The following is a 13,700-nucleotide window of genomic DNA, read 5'->3' on the forward strand; positions in this document are numbered from 1 at the left end:
ACCTATTTGGTGCACAGGATGATGCTCCAACTAACTGAGCCGCCTGGCCAGGGCAAGAGCTGCTCCTTCCATGGTGCTTGCTGTGTGCTAGGAACCCTTCTTAATGCTTTATGTATATTAACTCATTTAATCCTCACAAGAACCCTATGAAGTAGGCATAATTGTTACTCCCATTTTACAGATGAGGAAGTTGAGGCATAGAGATAAAGTAAGGTTGGAGCTAAGATTGGAACACCACAAACTATCTGGTTCCAGAGTTTATGCACTCAACCGCTATATTAGACAAGAAAATAATATTTACTTAGTTCAGTGCTATGAAGTTAAAGCATTTACATGGTGAGCTTTCCTGTTGATGTTGTTATTATCATTATATTTGTACTGTGGACTCTGCAGTCAACATTCTCATAAAGCAATGGTCTAGATAAGTTGAAGTATACACAGCAGCACTCCTGATCACCCCACCAGAACTCATTCTCCTCAACTGAAGATGATTTAGTGATAAGCTACATAGAAAATTTCTTTAATAGCCAACTTACCTTTTCTCATGCATATTATTATTGAGTAAAAATGCCTGTAATTGTGTAATTGTATTAATGACACAGAGTTATTTTTAAGCTTTCAACTTAAAAATGTTGCTTCCCTTTTCCTACTATGCCTAATTTCTTTTGACAGTGTAACTGAAAATGTAAAACTTACAAGTGCCCCTTTTCCGACATTACTCCTCGGGGAATATGGGTGTGGAGGCTGCCGCAGACACTCACACACTTCCCTTGACCCCAATCTGCATCTGTGCATGTAATGAGAATTCATGAACTGCTGCTTTCTTTTTTAAAAAAAATATATATATTTTTATTGATTTCAGAGAAGAAGGGAGAGGGAGGGAGAGATAGAAACACCAATGGTGAGAATCATCAATTGGCTGCCTCCTGCACGCCCCGCCCTCTACTGGGGACTAGGCCTGTGTGAGGTGGGCAGGTACCCTGACCAGGAATCAAATCTGAACTGTGACCTCCTGGTTCTTAGGTCCACCAACGCTCAACCACTGAGCCACACCAGCGGGTGAGCTGCGTCTTTCTTTGAAAGGGAGTGGGATCTTCCAGTTCCTTTAGTGACTAACAGTGCAGTTAGCCTTCCCCGGAGCACAGGGTAAAGGACACCCACTGTCGCCTGAGAAATGCAGCAGAGAATGGGGAAAGGGTTCTGCTCCCCTGGGGCAGCACCTGCCTTGCAGGGGCCCCTGCTCAGACCCTGTTCTGCGTGCCCGTCACACTGTCCATCCAGTAGGATCTCCAGGAGAGGGATCACTGTGTGCTCCATCTTACTCAGCTACCTCATCAGTAGACCTGAGATGATCTTTTTCTCAGTCTCATACTTTAAAAACCTTAATATTTTAATGGGGAAAATCTGTGACTCAACTTTGGAATGAGCTGATTATGGCTTTATTCAAGAAATAGAATAACCTATAAGAATCATAGTACAAATGCTGCACTGCTGGTGAAAAAAGTCTTCAAAAGTGGTTGATGACCTTCCAAGGCAGACTTTCAAAGGGTTTGCTTTTAAAAAGTTATTGAGATGAAGTTCACATAACATATCCTTGACCACTTTGAAGTGAACACTTGTGTGGCATTTAGTATAGTCACGATGTTACACAACCAACCACCTGCCTAACTAGTTCCGAAACACTTTCAGCCTCCAAAGTAAACCCCTTACCTGTTAGTGATTTCTCTCCATTCTTTGAAGTCCCAGGCAAGTGCCTCTCTACATTATTTTCCTAGGAATGTATCTCGTCCAAATCTTTCTTAGAAGTGGAATTGTACCCTACCTGACCTAGTATGTCTGACTTGTTTTACTTGGTGTAACACTTTCAAGGTTCACCCATGTTGTAGCATGTATCAGCACTTTATGCCTTTCTATGGCTAAATAACATTTCACTGTATGCGTATGGGCTGTACGGCATAGTTATGCCATGATTTGTTTATCCACCCACCTATTCATTGACGTTGGTTTGTTTCTACCTTTTGGCTATTATGAATGGTGCTGCTAGGAACACACTGCATATATACTTGTTTGAGTACCTGTTTTCAGTTTTGTGAGCTGTATACTTAAGAGTGAAATTGTGGGGTCATGAGATGATCTTTTTTACTCAATTAGACAGGCCCTGTATCCTCCTGCAGTCAACTAGTAGGATCCATACTGGTCCCCATCCCATACAGAGGTCATTTTTACATGCTGTTTTCTCCATAGAATTATCTTACTGGTATTTCCATCTTCCTTCTACTTACTCTTTTGCATTCACTTTAAGCACCACTTTTTAAGACTCAGAATATTTTGGGGGGTGCCTCTCTACTCTCATGTTCCCTTTTGATGCCAATCTGCAGAACAAAGAGAGACAAGATGAATTCCAACATGAAGTATTGCTTTAAAAGTGAGGCATTAATTCAGTCATTCAACAAATGTTACTAAGTCCCTTTGAGCTGACTTTGTATTAAGCACTGGGAATACAGGTACACTCCCTACCCTTCTATAATTTTCCATCTGAAAAGCAAACAAGGGGAGTGAGTTTTATCCTCTAGATCCCATTTTTATTTTGGAAAGCTATGAATTGTATTGCAGCGTTTTCCAGTGTGAATTGTTTACATGCACTTTTGGATCATGAGGCATCTTTTCTTGCTCAATCTAGTTTCTGATTAGTTCTAACTTGCCGCCATGCCCTCTGGTTACCAGAAGAAACCTCTGAGATGACTTGTGGCTCCATAACTGTCCTATGATACACTGGCAAGCCACATGTCAAAATCACCCTCTTGAAAAGCTGCATGTCATTCACACAATGGAATTATATGTTTACCTCTAGCATTTCCATATTCACCCAAAACATTACCTAGAAAGAGAAAGTGCACTGTAATTTTAAATCAATAGAGCATTCATTTGCATTTGAGGCACATGAGTCTCTAAAATATAACAAATTTAACAATTCATATAAATGCTTCAACATTTATTTATAAACACAATGATGATTTCATAAATTATAAAATAGTGAGATCTTTGAAGTTGGGGAACAGCAGAAAGAATTAGATGGCCCAGCTGGCTGGGCTCAGTGGTTGAGCATCGACCTATGCATCAGAAGGTCATGGTTCAATCCCTGGTCAAGGCACATGACCAGGTTGAGAACATGATCCCCAGTGTGGGGTGTGTAGGAGGCAGCAGATCAATGATTCTTTCTGATCATTGATGTTTCTAGCTCTCTCTTCCTCTCCCTTTCTCTCTGAAATCAATAAAAAAATACATATTTTTAAAGGAATTAGCTGGAAGATGAGACAGATGTATGTACTAGGTTATAGACAACATAGATCCCCAAATAGAGTGATTTAAATAGGATATGTGATGTGTGTTCATGAATGTTTCATGTGCCCACAAAGGGCTAACAGGAACATAAGGCTTTTGCCTCTAGTTTCAAGAAGGCTGTCGTAGCTCCAGATACAGCTGGAGCTGACTCACAAAAGATAGATGCCTGCCTATATACCTATATCTGCATAGATAAGGCTTTATAGTTAAAGAAGACAGTGGGGTTGAGCCAGGTCAGGACAATTCTATTCTTTTTAGGAGTGCAGCTTTTGAGTGGTACACATCACTTCTCTTACCACACTAATCACAACTTGGTCATGTGTCCACATGCTCACGGGAAGTTTGGAAACATGGTTATGTAGTCAAAAACTGTGGAATTCTGACATGAATGAAAACAAAAAGAAAAGTGTGTGCAGAAAGAGGACCGGCAAGCTCTGCCATTGGGAGTTCTTTGACGTGAGGAATGCTACATTTGATTCATGTAGATTCCAAGCTAATAAAAAGGCAATCTGTCGGATTCTAGGTTCTAGAATGAATTCGTAACTACATTTTTTAAATAATAGAGTCAGTGTGATTTAGTGTAGCCGTCTAGAAATAAGAAAGTAGGACTCATATTTTTAGGCAGCACCTATATATTTATTAGCTTTGGTTTAAAAAAATGTGAAAAATAGCAGCAGAGTTGGACTAAAAAGTCAACATCTCCTCAGTAATAAAGCTTTCCTTTTTTATTTTATGGAAATAGGATATTTTATAGGTTGGAAATGCCAAATACGTATGTATATCTATTCTCCACTGTTGGATCATTTCCCCCTTCTGCAAAACGGATAGTACACCAATGTGTGTGTGTGTGTGTGTGTGTTTATGTGTGTGTGTGTGTCTAAATAAATTATTTAAAATATTTTGTATCTGACAAACAAATCTAATTTAATAGGAGAGGACAGAATGCGTTTCTTTGAGAATTCTGCCATAAAGATACATTTTGCACTTGGAGTTAAACTTTTCAATAATTAATCCCCTGGCAAGGCTGCCTGAAATTCTCAATTGCTCCAATGACTGCGTGGGTGCGCGGATGACCGGGCACCAGGGCGCGCTGATGGCAATTGTTTGTACATGGAACCTGTCCCGATCCATCTCTGACACTTATGCCGACCGCCTGCTGCTCGGAAGTGTGAGCTTTCATAGCATTTGTGTGTTTTCTTTCTCCCCCAAGGTTTCAGATTCCTTCTCTGCAGGAACATGGAAAATTAGAATGAACATCACAGACAGCATCATAGAAGTAGCCCAAGCCATGCGGTTGTATTCTAGGATACTGCATGCGGTATTTTCTAAGTGGAATGTCTTCTTTAACTATAAAGCCTTATCTATGCAGATATAGGCATATAGGCAGGCATCTATCTTTTGTGAGTTTCAAATTTATAAGAATTCTAATTATTAACCCTTTAATATGCAATATGTCTTCAAAATTTCAACCTAGAATAAGTTAAAAAAGAGTCACATTAATATTTAAAAATAAATTACTAAAAAGTGACAGAACTCTAAAAAATATAGCCCTTAGAGAGCAACTGCTCCAGATATCTGGTTATTTCCACAAATAACAGCTCTGATATTATTAATCTCAAGTATTCAAATCACTATATTAATCAGCAGTTAAATGTATGCTGAACTGCTATTCATTTTTTAAAAAGAGGAAATTGATAATGAAACCAATCATTTTTAAACCTGAATCTGTTTTATAAGCAGCATTTAGAAAGGATTTGTGTGGTGTGATAGGGAATTCTGTAGTTCATGGGTTTTGTTCATTTGTTTGTTTGATGTTTTTAAGACTAATCGGAGTCCCTTCTATCCCTGAGACAGAAGGTAGCAGGATGTTCTATGAGGTATTTCTAACCCTAGTGGTTTCACTGCTATGTCACCAAGGAGTGACACGTAGATAAAGACCCTTGCAAACAGACAAATGTTAAAGCAGACGTTTGAATCTGCAAAAGAGGGAGATCAGCAAGGTGATAGAGAGCCTTGGAGGAAACCTGACTCACAGGTGAGGATATGTATATCCATTCTCAGATGGCGGGCTTCTTGTGCTCAAGTGACTTCAGATGTCTTCTTCCTCAGCGCTCCTTTACTGAACACCTGGGCTAAAGCAGTTTCCTGCAGCCTACTACACAGCCCTGTAGGAGATTATTATTTACAGAGTTAGGTTATTGTCTGTCTCCCCACCAAAATATAAGTTCCATGAGATCAGAGATCTTGTTTGTCTGCCTTTAGCTGCGTCCTCAGTGCTTTGGCCACATTTGCTTGACTAACAATTGGTATTCAGTGATATTTATTGAAAAGGTGAAGGAATGAATTAATGCCTTAATTGGAAGGATTTCAATGTGTCTACAAATATTCAGTAAATACTTAAATTTATCATAGGTGTTTTACAATTTATATTTTACCTTCTAATTCTCTTTCAAACATGTTCATTTCTCTTCAACTCCACTGCCAACACCAACCCCAACACCCCTTCTCCTGGTACTTGGACAATGCCATAGACTCCTGTCCCAATACCCTCTGAAATACCAACCTGCACAAATGTTTCCCTGTCCACAGGCCTTCCAGAGGCAGAGTGATTTTTTAAAATATATTTTTATTGATTTCAGAGAGGAAGGGAGAGAGAGATATAGAAACATCACTGATGAGAGAGAATTATTAATGGGTGCCTCCTGCATACCCCACACTGGGGATCGAGCCTACAACCTGGGTATGTGCCCTGACTAGGAATCAAACTGTGACCTCCTGGTTCATAGGTGGAGGATGCTCAACCACTGAGCCACGCCAGCTGGGTGAGTAATTTTTATTTTGAAACTCAAACCATCTCATGTTGAACTCTTACTTAAACCACTTCGAAATTTCTCATCCCTCTTAAGCCTATATTTTCAACTTGTTCTCCAAGGTCTTTTTGGGTGTCTGGTCTTTACCTGTTCGCCATGGCCCTCTCTGACTGTGCTCTCGTCTGATATGAGAGGTCCAGCACCCATCACTATTTTGCAAGTTGCCTCTCTCAGACGACTTTGTACTTGCTGTTCTGACTCCCTGGCATGCTCCACCCCACCACCCCCTTGCTCTTTAGCGAGTTATTAACCACCTGGCTCTAAACTCAGTGTTACATCACTGCCCTGGAGCAGCATGTTAGCACAGAAAGAGGCTGCAGTGCCTAGTGAAGGAACGCTAAGGTGGCAATTCCATTGCGTAGCCACCACTCATTACTTGTCAAAAAGAAAAAGAAAAGAGATTTTTGTTAGAGGGCCTCCATCTCCACACACAAGCATTATAACCATGGCAGGGGAACCCCAACTAATACCCCTCATGAGTAGTAAGCAATCAGCCACAATGACAACCTCTTCTTATCCCTGAATATCCATGCTTTGAAACTTCAGAGGGTAGAAAGATGGTAGCCAATTCTCCAAGCATGCATTGATTCTTAGTCATTCATTCAAAAATATTTATTGGAGCCCTAGCCAGTTTGTTCAGTGTTTAGAGCATCAGCTAATGGACTGAAGGGTCGCTGGTTCGATTCCTGTCAAGGGCACATACCTTGGTTGCAGACTTGATCCCGGGGCCCAGTCTAGGCATGTGTGGGAAGGAAGCAACCAATCAATGTGTCTCTTTCACATTGATGTTTCTTTCTCTGTCTCTCCCCCTCACTTCCACTGTCTCTAAAAGTCAATGGGAAAAATATCCTCAGGTGAGGATTACTATATAGAACATGAGCAGGGACTGAGCCATGAACTTTGAACCTCTGTTCATACTGCTACTTCCATTTGTCATAGACTTTTCCTCGTTCCCTTCTCTCGCTTCCGCATCCTGAAGTCCCTGGTGAAGTCCTACTCTTCTTTCAAGGCCCAATTGAAATGTGACCTCTTATCTGAAGCTTCCCTGAACTCCTTCAGGCTGAATTAATTGCTCCTTTATCTGTGCTCCCAAAGGAGCCACTTCATACATTTGCAAAGGCACTGATCACATTGCAGTATAACTATTTGCATATCTGTGTCCTTTCTGGACTTTTTTTCTATGTGGCAGGTACCATCTCTTACTCATCCTTAAATCCCTTCCTCTCATCTCTTACTTTCAGCCCCGCCTCTCACCACAGTGCTTGGCATGGAATGGGCACTGTTTAAATGTTAGTTGTTGCTTAAATGCCTAGGGTGGGTCAAAACCATGGCCAGTGCCATGAATGGTGAGGTGTAAGCAATCACAGGCTATACTTTACAGTCTTTTCCAGATGGGTTGTTAAATAAATCCTCATGGCATTATTGCTTTTTCAGGGAAACTTCTACTCTTGCCAGAATTCCCAATGCATAGACAAGACTAAAACAATAGAAAAACACAAACTTTGCAAAAATCAGGGCAATAAGAAACCTGAAAAGCAAGTGGGAATGCAACTATCCTTGGAAATTAGGCTAGGTCACCGAGGAAAGATCCAAAGAAATAGCACAAGAGTGTAGGGACATATTTAGAGGGACATGACACAAAAGGAAGAAAAATGTTATTATAAAAAGGCTACACAAAAACTTCTTAAATGATCTAAGTCAGTTGAATTTTTTTCCACAATAAAATAAAATAAGACAGCTCTCTGTGAAGAGTAATGTTTAAGAGGAAGGACCTCATGGTGTCACTGTGCCTCCCTTGAGGTTGGTCACATTACTTTGGAGGTTCAGTTAGATTTCTGGCTTGCTCATACCTGAGGGATATTTAAGAATAGAGGATTTGAGTCTACTACAAAATAGCATCTCTCTTAGGGGAACATGCAATTATCTAGCTTGATCTGAGACCCCTAAGTGATAAGAAACCTCTGTGTAACTCTCAGATGCAGGCATCCTGCTGAACACTCCCAGAAAAAGTAAGCCAACCTCACCTGGAACCATCTGGACATCTCAGATGAGCTTTGGACTAGACTAGAGCATGGCGACTGGCTTTGAGTTATGCCACGGAAGCAGTTTGATTGCATCCCCAGAACCCATCCTGTGTCTGTTTCTGGATGGTCCTCAGCATATATGCATGACCCTGGTGCCTGGGATGGCTAGAGTGTCCCCAGATCTTGGCTGTGTAACCGGAGGCAGCCATTTGTTCACAGTGTGTTGTGGATCATCTGGAAGGATGAGCATAGGCTCATGAAATCTCGCTCCCTACTTCTCCCTCTTAACTCTGCTTGCGATTCACTTTCACAGACTCCTCACCAAGACTAGAGAAGGTTGAAAGGCAAATGCAACAGATCACATTCAATCCATTTGACATGATGGGAGGTTTAGAAATCAAAGCCCTCTGAAGGAGGTGATTACTTAGTAAGTAGTGTATGTCGGTCCCAGGGCAGGATGATGGAGGTCCTTGTTGACTGAAGGAAGAGGCAGATTGTATTTCAGTGCTGTTTGTAATTATAGCTTTCAGTCCTCCTGAACATTAAAAAGATGTTTCAAACACTAACTGAGAGAAAACGTTGCATTCATTTTCAAAGAGAGAGAAATGAATGAACCTTTTGAATAGTTTGACTGGCTTCACCTTATTATTTAGGTAGCTCCAGAAATATGATATCAATCTTTAAAAATTTGCAGGTGAGCACAATGCTTAGGAATGTCAGAGCAGCTTGCTTACATGGCAAATTGTATATTTAACAAGGAAGCAATGAATGGAAGGCTTTGGGCTCCATTTTTTATAGGACTCTCTATGCCTGGACCCATCTTTCCTCCTTCCCCCACATAGTCACCCCCTCTTTAGAAAGCCCCTGCTCATCCTGTGAGACTCCACCAACACCATCTCATGTGAAATCTTCTCAGGTCACCTGAGTTTCCTGTGACACTGCAGAGGCAGAATAATGCTCCCACCCCCAAGGAAGTCCACATGGGAATCCTTAGAACCTGTAAATACGTTACCCTGTGTGCCAAGGGGACTTTGCAGATGTGATTAATTTAGGAGCTTGAGGTTGGGCGATTAACCTGGATTATCTGCTTGGGCCCCATGCAATCGCAAGGGTCCTTGTAAGTGAACGAAAAAGGCAGAGGTGTCTAAGAGCTATATGATATGAGGAAGACCCGCACAGCCATTGCTGGGTTTGATGATGGAAGGGGCCACAGCTAAAGGGATGTGAACAGCCTCTAGAACAGCGGTTCTCAACCTGTGGGTCCCGACCCCTTTGGGGCTCGAACAACCCTTTCACAGGGGTCGCCTAAGACTATCAGAAAACACATATATAATTACATATTGTTTTTGTGATTAATCACTATGCTTTAATTATGTTCAATTTATAACAATGAAAATACATCCTGTGTATCAGATATTTACATGATGATTCATAACAGTAGCGAAATTACAGTTATGAAGTAGTAACGAAAATAATTTTATGGTGGGGGGTCACCACAACATGAGGAACTGTATTAAAGGGTCGCGGCATTAGGAAGGTTGAGAATCACTGCTCTAAAAGCTAGGGAAGGCATGGAGATGCTTTATCTCTTTGAGTCTCAGGAAGGAACACAGCCCTGTCAGCACCTTGATTTTAGCACAGTAAGACCCATTTCTGATGTCTAGCTTCTAGAACTGTAAGATCATAAATTACTATTGTGTTAAGACTGTAAAATCATGATAATTTGTTACAGCATAAAGGAAACTAATACACAGAGCCCTTGGCACACTTTTCCACTCCTCTCCTGTGCCTCCGTATTATTGCACGCTCATCCATTAGCGCGCCCCTCTGCGTACTCTATTATTTATCTGTGCCTTGTCCCTACATGTCCTTCCTCGGCCACTAAACAGTGGCCAGGGATTATCATGGTAGTTTCTCTAGTGGTTCACTCTGAGCCTTGAACTGGAACCGGTGCTCTACTAACCTGCCCCAGGAACAGGAAGAAGACTCACACGAGGGTCATTTGTCTGAAGGGTTTGCTCAGATACCTTCTCTTCCATTACACATAGGTCTTCCCTTGGCTCCTGAGCCAATATTCCCATCCCGCTGGACTTCTTACTCGCTTGTCTGAAACAGGAGACACAGTCTCTGGATGTGACAGGGACACTGTCCTGCTCTTCCAAGGAACAGCCATTCCCCTGAGACCATGGCATTAGGGACCGCTTCCATCACTCTCCCAGTCACCTCTGGTCTCAATTTCCTGAGAGTAAGTCAGGAAATAAGTAAACACTAGGCAAATTTTTGTTAAAGAAATAGGCAAATGTATAATGTTATACAAATGACTTCTTTTTTAAAAACCTTTATTTATTTCAGAGAGGAAGGGAGAGGGAGAGAATATAACACATTTATGTGAAGTGTTACCATAAATGGGGGTATAATACAGCAGAAAAAAAAAAAAAAACATTGCCTGATAGTTCACAAATATATTATGGTTTTCAGTTCTGTCAACTTTAGGGACATCATTTAGTCCCTTTAAAGCTTATTCCCCTCATTTCTGTATGAAATATGTGGAATTTACTCCCATTCTAATGGTCTTTGACCTTTAGTCCCATGCAGGAGATAGCATGTCATAGTTAGGAAAATTCTCTCCACTATAGTTCATAGTAGTCCAAGGGCTGAGTTCACCTGCAAGAACGATGTGAAAACCTTGAAAGTGCCCAGAGAACAAATACTGTAAAAACTAAATTATTGGAAAGCAAGCTTTATAAAGGAGCCTTTGAAAATCAAAGTTATCTTTTTATTTGAGTATGTTTAGAGTAGACTTAACCTCAAACCTAATTCCATAGGAGCTCAGTGAAGAAGATGCTCATGAATATTCAAAAGCAAGAGCAAAGTTAGGGGTCCACTAAATTCGGCTTTCCCTATAAGGTCTAATCTTAAGTGTGGGTCTTTGCTACTTTTATTTTTCTTATAGTACCTGCCAGGAGGCTCCATAAACCTAAGCAGCAACTGATTTCATTTTGTTTATCATCATCCAGGTGCTTATTTGGCAGCCATATAGTGTGTGTGACTGTGTGTGTATGTGTATTTGTATGTGTTTGTGTAAGAAATGTGTCAAAGGGAGACATTGCTCTCTGAAACCTGGACATTTCCGTGTGTAGTCAGAGATGACTTCTTTATACAAGTCAGAAAAGGAATCCTAAGGTTGTATTTGACTGGAAGCCTAGCCAATCCCAAATACCCAAGTCCATATTTGCATATACGTTTCAATTAATTTTACCCTTTAGATAATCTGGAAAAAAAATACTGTTTGCACATGAGCTCTCCATGAAATCTTGCATAGATGTGGGTTTTATCTTCTGGCAAACAGAGAGCATCTCTTGGTACCTGTTTCCGGAGAACTAGGTGTAAGGTTAGTGTTGCCCGTCCAACCCAAAATTCAACAGGATATGGAAGAGGCTATGATCTGTGTGTATGCATGGAAACATGGAATAAAAACAATATCTCTTCTGCAGTATCTTAAGATTGTTTTCTCACAGTAAACACTTTTATCATTCTCTTCTAACTAGGAATTTAATCTAAGAACTTAGACTATATTGTGTAGAGTGGCGAAGGTTAGCACATGTAGAAGCTTGGGCACATGTGTGCTCGCTACTGGAGGCTGTAATGGGGTTGCTTTTCCATTTGAGCAGGCGGTAGATCTGCTCTCTCTTGTAATAGGCCGGGAGGATGTCATATTTTACTCATTTTCAGCTGTAATAAGCTTTGGAGTATCTGAAGTTACAAGGTTGGTGTTTCTCATGCCATTTGTTTAGTCCAAGGGCACCCTGATGGGGTGAGGTGTAGAGTAGTTCATGGGAGACGTTCAATATTAGTTTCCTCACACCTGCAGTTTTTGACAAATAATATTTTTCTAAAAATAAAAATGAAATGTTTACAAGGACCTCTGGAACTAATATTTTCCCCACCTCAACCAATTTGTAGGATTGAGCTGAGTCCTTTGGAAGCAGGGGGTAAAGCAACAACTTGCTCTGGGAGATTTAACAAGCCTTTGCCAATGGAAACATGTTTTTGTGCATTTGCTCCTCGTGAATGATTTATTGAAAAGCCCATTGGGTGGTGAACATAAATGCTTATAGTGAATTGTTTTTCTTTGCCATTTACATCGTATTACTCCAAGCTTAACTATGACATTTAACTCTTTCTCTGGCTCTGCACTTGCTTGAGCTTTAGTCCTATATCTAAAGGTTTGTTTGCTTCACATCTGCTGAGTGTAGACATAACCGTCCGAATGCGAGGGGCAGAATATTAGAATAAACACTCATATATGATTAAACCCCGCTTCTGCTTAATTGGCTGAAGTAGTGGCAGGCAGCCCGGACCCCTTGGTTGTCTGGTTACACAAAGGGATGTCACCTGACTTTTCCTCACTCCCCTTTTACAATAGGCCTGTGCCTTAACTCCTCTTTAATCTCCAAATCTACAGTCCTTCTGAGTTCCAGAGTATTTTGAGATTTCTTTTTTAAAAACCTGTCTTGGTACCCTGAAAATTCTGGGGATCTAAAGGACCAGATGAGGACCCGTTCTCTAACTCCACTCCGGTAGTTCAGTAGTCATGTTAGGATTATTGACACGCACTTCTTTGTCAAAGACTCCTGGGACTGCAGGATGAATTTGATTTATGTCTCAGGGTGTATCTGTCTGAAAATCCCTGTGTTCACTTCAGCCTACAGTGAAGCAGAAGCAAGTCATTCTAGGCTCCTTAATACTATTTATTCCTCATTACCCATCTGCTAGCCATTAAAAGGCATGATTTTGTTCCTTCTCTGTTTGTGTTTTATGAAATGTGTAGCTATCACAGGTGATGCTTAGCCCATAGGTGTTGGGCAGAATGGGACAGAAAAGAGCATTAACCAGTCCCTGAAACATCAGTCTAATTAGGAAGATTCTTAAAAATGCACATGAAGAAGCATCAAATAGCATTTCTTAGTTTCCCACTTTCTTGATTTAGGTGATTCCTTTATTACATCAATGAACCAATTTAATCTACCTTAGTGTAAGAGAGCAAGAGCCATACATTATTTCACTACCTACATATTACATCACAACCATTGATTTTCAAGAGAACTTCAGAAGGTGTATCCTGTATTTGCCATGATTAACAAAACATGCAAGGCCATTTTCCATTATTTTGGTGAGTGAGGATTTTAAAAATCCCCCAAATATTAATGTAATAAAGTATATTGTGAACTGTGTATTTTGTTGTGACTTATGGGAAAAAATGAAAAGCACATAAAACTCTACCCTAAATCAATAATTATGACCAACTACTGATGGTTAGTGACAAGATAAATTGCAAATAGCCAAAGATAGGCTAATTACACAATTAATGTTTTGATGTTCATAAATGTGTGGCATTAAAGAATTTCTAATATGGGCCTTGGCCAGTCTGGCCCAGGGGGTGGGTCATCATCCCGTACACCAA

Source organism: Myotis nattereri, assembly GCF_964212035.1.
Source record: "Myotis nattereri genome assembly, chromosome: 2".
Classification (NCBI taxonomy): domain Eukaryota; kingdom Metazoa; phylum Chordata; class Mammalia; order Chiroptera; family Vespertilionidae; genus Myotis; species Myotis nattereri.